This window comes from Chiloscyllium punctatum, chromosome 36, assembly GCF_047496795.1.
Source record: "Chiloscyllium punctatum isolate Juve2018m chromosome 36, sChiPun1.3, whole genome shotgun sequence".
In the NCBI taxonomy this organism is placed as follows: Eukaryota; Metazoa; Chordata; class Chondrichthyes; order Orectolobiformes; family Hemiscylliidae; genus Chiloscyllium; species Chiloscyllium punctatum.
The window spans coordinates 23,122,969-23,129,562 of record NC_092774.1 but is presented as its reverse complement, the minus strand read 5'-3'; the positions used below and the strand labels follow the sequence as shown (position 1 = coordinate 23,129,562).

General features: G+C 46.6%; 1 non-coding gene across 1 annotated transcript; it reads right to left on the bottom strand.

Annotated features, from left to right (window-relative positions):
• Positions 1-3,216: 3,216 nt before the first annotated feature.
• Positions 3,217-3,288, bottom strand: trnae-cuc (transfer RNA glutamic acid (anticodon CUC)). Its single transcript has one exon. It is a non-coding gene; the product is annotated as a tRNA-Glu (tRNA).
• Between the last annotated feature and the right edge of the window lie 3,306 nt (positions 3,289-6,594).

The following is a 6,594-nucleotide window of genomic DNA, read 5'->3' as shown; positions in this document are numbered from 1 at the left end:
TTAACTCAGGCTTGAATATATTCCAATGACCACCCCCCCACCGCCTAAAACTGCAGGAGACATCCCCATTTTTGAACTCCTCTTGCTAATGTACCGCCTTGCTCATTGCTTGCAGGACCTGTCTGACAACTGGCATTGACTGGTGTAGAAGGACAGTGAGGTCCATTTGTACATCCACACATCATTCCTAATGAAAAGTTCGTACCCAAAACGTTGACTTTTCTGCTCCTCGGATGCTGCCTTACCTGTTGTGTTTTCCAGCGACACACTTGACGCTGATCTCCAGAATCTGCAGTCCTCACTTCCTCCACATCCCAGTCTATTAACATTTAAACCCTGCACCTCCTTCCTGCTTATTTTTTTCCAAAGCAAAGTCTATAACTTTACATTGTGTTACTGCATTTGCCATGCGTTTGCCAATTGAAACACAGCACTGGACCAACTTTTCCAGAGTCCATCTCCTCCCTGGATTCACTCCCTTTCCCTTCAGTTCGTGCAAGACAGCAACTGAAACCCAGCTAGAAAAATAAATGGAAAAGTGGGTGAGAAAAGAGGGTGCCGTACCCACAGATATTGGACAGAGTAAAGATGTTGCAGTCTGGGACTAATTTCAATATTCTTCAGAGAGAGAGGAGCAACAGCAGCTGCAGAAGCTCATGGCCCAACTTCCACATACAGACAAAGGGGTCTCTCTGATTGGCAGGAGGACCAGGCTTCTGCCGGTCCTCCAGGTCTCACCATTGGTCCTCCACAAGAAAGTCAGGGGCCGTTTCCGCGGACAGCGATTAGCATACTCAGTGCTTTTGCTGACACCGCAGCACCTGCGCAGTGCTAGCTGACACCACGTAGCATGTGCAATACGCTCTGGGAGAGGCTGGTTTCACTGACAGGTTTTAATCATCCAAATGTCAATAGGAGAAAAAAGCTGGAGCCATAATTTTATTTTTCCCTGTGGCTCGACATTTTATTCCTGTTGAAATTTGTCTTGCTGCTCAACTTTATATGTCTATTCCCCATGGTAGCGGAAGTCCAAAGCTAGAGACGAAGGAAACGTAAGAATTGTTTTATAAATGGCAGAACTCATAGCAGCACTGGCATACAGAAGGATTTGGGCATATTGATCCGTGGAAGTGGTAAAGCAGGTCGGTACGGTGGTCAAGAAGAAACACAGCACGCTTCCTTGAGTGTAAGAGTTGGCGAGTTATGTTACAGCTATTTATTCTGGCCACATTCGGAATATTACGTTCAGTTCTGGTCTCCACACTACTGGAAGGATGTGGGTGCTCTGGCAGAGGGTACAGACAAGGCTCACCAGGACATTACCTGGTTTGAAGGGCTCTAGTTATGAGGAGAAGTGGCATAAACCTGATTTTTTTTTCTCTGGGAAGACAGAGGCTGAGGGGAGACGTCGAAAAAATGATGAGACACAGATTGGCTGGACTGGGGTGGCAGGGTAGCTCAGTGGTTTGCACTGATGCCACACAGTGCCAGAAACCCGGGTTCAATTTCAATCTCTGGTGACTGTGTGGAGTTTGCACATTCTTCCTGCACGCCACCTCTCATGTCTGCAAGGGCTTCCTCCTACATTCCAAAAATGTGGAGGTTAGGGTGGATTAGCCATGCCAAATTACCCATCGTGTCCAGGGATAGGCAGGTTAAGTTGGATTGTCTGTGTATAAATTGCCCCAGTGTTGAGGGATGTGTACGTAGGTGCATTAGTTACGGATAAATATAGAGTAATAGGGGTAGGGGAATGAGTCCCTGTGGGTTAATCTTTGGAGGGTCGGTGTTGACTTGTTGGGCTGAATCATCCGTTTCCACCCTGAAGGGATTCTATGATCGTCAGAGGGTTTTTTTCCCTCCAGGATGAAAAGGTCAACGAAAATAGGGCACAGGTTCGAGACGAGAAGGGGACTTTCAATGTTGTGAAACTTGAAAGGATTGAGAAAAGATTCACAAGGATGTTCCCAGGGTAAGAGTTTTAAACCACAGGGAGAGGCTGAATAGGATGGGGCTGTTTTCCCAGGAGCATCGCAGGCTGAGTGATTTTTTTCAAAGAGGTTTATAAAAACTTGACGGTCGTGGATGGGGTGAATAGACAAAGTCTTTTCCCTGGGATGGGGAAGTGCAGAACTAGAGGGCATAGGTTGAGGGCGAGAGGGGAAACATTTAAAAGGGACCTTGCAGTCAACGTTTTCATGCAGAGGGTTGTGCATGCATGGAATGAGCTGCCAGAGGAAGTGGTGGAGGCTGGTGGCGGCATCTGGATGGGTATCTGAATAGGAAGGATTTAGTGGGATATAGGCCAAATTCTGGCAAATGGGACAAGATGAATTTTGCATATCCGATCGGCATGGACAATTTAGAGTGAAGGGTGTGTTTCTGTGCTTTATGTCTCTGACTCTATGGCTGGTGAAAAATATTGGCATTCGTCGAAACATTTATGCAACAGAAAATTATAAGCGGGTAAAGATAAACCTCACGTCATTGATCCACGAATCCCGGTGTACTATTGATGTATTTCCAGTAATAGACTCAGTATGACATGGAAGGAGTCCAAAAACATGGCTTCTTTTATAAAAATTCACACTTGCAACTTAAATCAGAGTCTTCTGGGAATCTAAGACAACCGTGCGTTAATATAAGACAGATAAGTCTGGGGTATATGGTACATATTTGATGGAATGTTTATGCCTCTAAAAGCCTGATTTGCAGTTGGTTCTGGGCTCGTAATATTTAACCGCAGCATATTGTGTATCTTCAGTAAGAATGTCAATACCGCACGATAGATGTCCATTCAAATACTTGAGTCCATGTGAACTCTTCATGGAGTATGCAAATCCACCACATTTCCCTGCTGAATACATTTACATATAGATCAGCACAAAGATCTTGGGTATTAAGAGAGGAAAGAATGATCCACAGAAACTAGAATTGTGTGTTTTGATTTTCTATTGTGGACTGACAGCGATGACCTTTGCAATCTCTTTCCACAGGAATATTACAAGAGAAGAATTTAGATCCAGAAATCTCAGACCAAACATCACATCGAAGTCTGACAGTCGCTTGATTCACCAGGACTTGGATATTGATGGCCTTGACAACAAGGAGGAGGCGGTCTGTCTGCTTAGTTAGGTTTTTAACGTCAATGTGACTGGAAACTCAGAGTCTCACATATCCACACACGAGATTAGTTACCCGAACAAGAAAAATGGCTTCCCTGACCAGGAATCGAACCCGGGCCGCGGCGGTGAGAGCGCCGAATCCTAACCACTAGACCACCAAGGAGACATGTGTGCATGTCGGTATCTCTGCTGAAAATTGTTTCGCTGCCCGGGAATCAAACCCAGGCCAGGGTCGTCAGAAGACTTTCACCGAGACAGCCACCAATGTAATTTTATGTCTCCATTGCTCCCGATGCGATCACTCCAACATTGGGGAGACTGGAGAGTCAAGGCACATCTCCAGGACACCCGCAACTATCAACCCCATCGCCCTGTGCCCCAACATTTCAACTCCCCCTCCCACTCGGCCGAGGACATGCAGGTCCTGGGCCTCCTTCGTCGCCGCTGCTTCCCCACCCGACGCCTGGAGGAAGAACACCTCATCTTCCGCCTCGGAACACCTCAACCCCAGGGCATCAATGTGGACTTCACCAGTTTCCACATTCCCCCTCCCCCACCTTACCTCAGTTCCAACCTTCCAGCTCAGCACTGATCTCATGACCTGTCCTACTTGCCAAGCTCCCTTCTCACCTATCCGCTAAACACTCCTCTCTGACCTGTCACCTCTATCCCCACCACCATTCACATATTTTACTCTTTGCTACCTTCGCCCCAGCACACCCCCACCCCCAATTTATCTCTCCACCCTGAAGGCGTCCTGCCTCTATTCCTAATGAAGGGCTTTTGCCCGAAACGTCGATTTTCCTGCTCCTCGGGAGATGCTTGACCTGTTGTGCTTTTCCAGCACCATTCCGATCTAAAGTCTGGCGTCCAGCATCTCCAGTCCTCACTTTTGCCTACCCAATAAACCCAGTGTGCCGATTTCACATCAACAAATTGACACAAGCGGACACAACGTGTGCAGAAACCCTAGCCACATTACCTTACAATAAATACATCTGTTCGATGATGTCCAGACAACTCAAACCCCTCAGCATCATGGTGGCCCACAAACCTACCAACAAACTTGAACAGCGGCTAATGAACCTGACATACCCGATACAAACAACCAGCAAACGAATGTTAATTACAAAATACCATACAAGGAAATATATACATGAACTCTGCCGCACAGTTCTCTGTGGCAAGAAATGCTGAGATGAGATAAGGAAGATATTTTCAGCCAAAAAGATTCGACACTGACTGGACAGCCATTTAAAATCAACGCTGTCAGCCCAGGATGGAAGACCCGAAGGGATGAACAGTTTCCTTATTTTCAGAAGATTCACAAATATGAGACTCGGTTTTGGTGTTTGTTCCCTTTCCACTCCCAAGAGCCGCAGTGGTTGGGGCGGTGAGTTGGGGAAAGTGAAATGTGCCCGTGAGCAGCGTGTGGGTTTCTTTCTGCTTCCCCTCATCTGACAGCGCTGTGACTTTTCTCTGATGTTCTCAGGGACACTTACTGACGCGAGACAGTGAAAAGAGTCTCGTTCCCGCAGATCAGGAATTCAAACCGTATGCCGGCTTCAGGACAATGAGAAAGATTAATTGGGGTGTGTGAAGATGCTGTGAGCTGCTTTTCAAACAGGGAGCTGGAGTCAGATGCGTCATCCATTGCGCCCCGGCCCTGTGCGGACCTGACACCGCCATGCTGTAGAATTCTGACATTAACACGGACATGCGCAGCAATGGGAACATTCACAAGGTGAACAGCCAAAGATAATCACCGTCACTGCTTCCCTTCCATTGTCCCAACTTTGTGAATCAGTAGCTTTCACTGGAAATAAAACATATTAATCCTCAGGTGCCTGCTTCATTTCGATCACGACTTCACGCCACTCACTGTTCTAGTCTCATTTCCAAATACTTGACTCATCGCCTCAAAAGCAGCTCTGTCGATATCTGCTTGTACCACCCTGACAGGCAGTGGGTTACAGATTCCCGACCAGTCCCAATGTGAGTGAAACATCTTTCACCCTCCACTGATTTGAATCTTAAAGAAGAAACCGGGGAACAGTCTCCCTTTCGTTTTGACTACATTTCCTATTTTATAGTCGGCAGGGTTCACACCTGCGTGGGGAATCTGCAATAGATTTAAAGTCCGTCGCATTAACCACTCGGCCCACGAATAAAGAACCACACTGACAGCTTCATTTCCCAGGTCTCTCTGCCTGTGGAGCTGAGAAAGAGTAAATTATTGCTGGGTTTGTTTGAATCCAATCACATCACAGGTTTCGAAAGGGTTAAATATCTGCAAATGGAGAGTCTGGTTGTTTCATCCCGAAAGATGAAATGAACTTTCAGTTAAAAGCAAAAACAGAAATTGCAGGAGCAACTCAGGAGGTCAGGCACCGTCGGTGGAAAGAGAATCAGAGACAATATTTCAGAACTCTGTTTTCTCCTACAGGCACGCCAAACCTGCCGAGTTTCTCCAGCAGTTCCTCTTTCTGTCTCAGATTCTCAGCTTCCGCAGTCCTTTACGTTAGAAATTAAATCAATTAAGCCTCATGTGCAGGAATGAGAATCCTTTCAATTTCCCAAAACATTGGCAGAGATTTCAAGGCATTTGGAAAACAAGTAACATTAGGAAGAACATTTTCGCACAGGGAGTGGTTCGGATCCGTAAATCCCTGTCTGACCGTGACAAGGAGGCAGATTCAAGAACACAAAAGGGAATTAGGTGGTCATGTTCAAAGTAACAATGTGTAGATTTACAGGGAGAAGGCAAGAGAATGATACGAATAGAGACTCTCATTTACTTGCTGTGAAGAACCAGCAGAGCTAAGGTGGGCCTCCGAATGCGCTGTGACACGTGTTGTGATTCAGAGTGAACTCACAGTTCGACCAACGGAAGGTGGAGATTTAGAAAAAGTTTATATTTACACAGTCTCCTCACGTCAACACAACAATAAAATAGTTTAATTATCCACCAGTGGAGAGAGCCCTGTTCCTGGAGATGGGACAAACAGCTGGCTCAGGGATATCAGTCCACATTGCTCTCTTTGCCACCAGTTCAGAGGGAGAATATTGGAGGGACAAAGGAGTGAATAACGATCTGTGTAGGAGGGTGAATAACTATTAATGGAGACTGTTCCTGGCTAACAATAAGTCGTGTGTAACAGCAGACTATGTGGTAACAAGGCCTCGTGTGGGTGAGGTAGGGGTCAAGGGCATGGGGGAGTTCGGGTCCAAACAATATTGAACTCGATGTTGAAGACGGAGAGCTATAGGATCTCCAAGTGGGAAATGAGGCGTTGGTCTTCCATCAGGAGCTTCGTTTTGCTGGAAAACTGCTGCATGCCTGAGAAAGAGATGTTGGCCAGGGAGCAGGGTGGCGTGTTAAAGTGACAGGCAATCAGAAGCGGAAGGCCTTTTTTTCCGGGCAGAACCGAGATGTTCTGTGAAGCAATCACCCAGTTTATGCCTCATG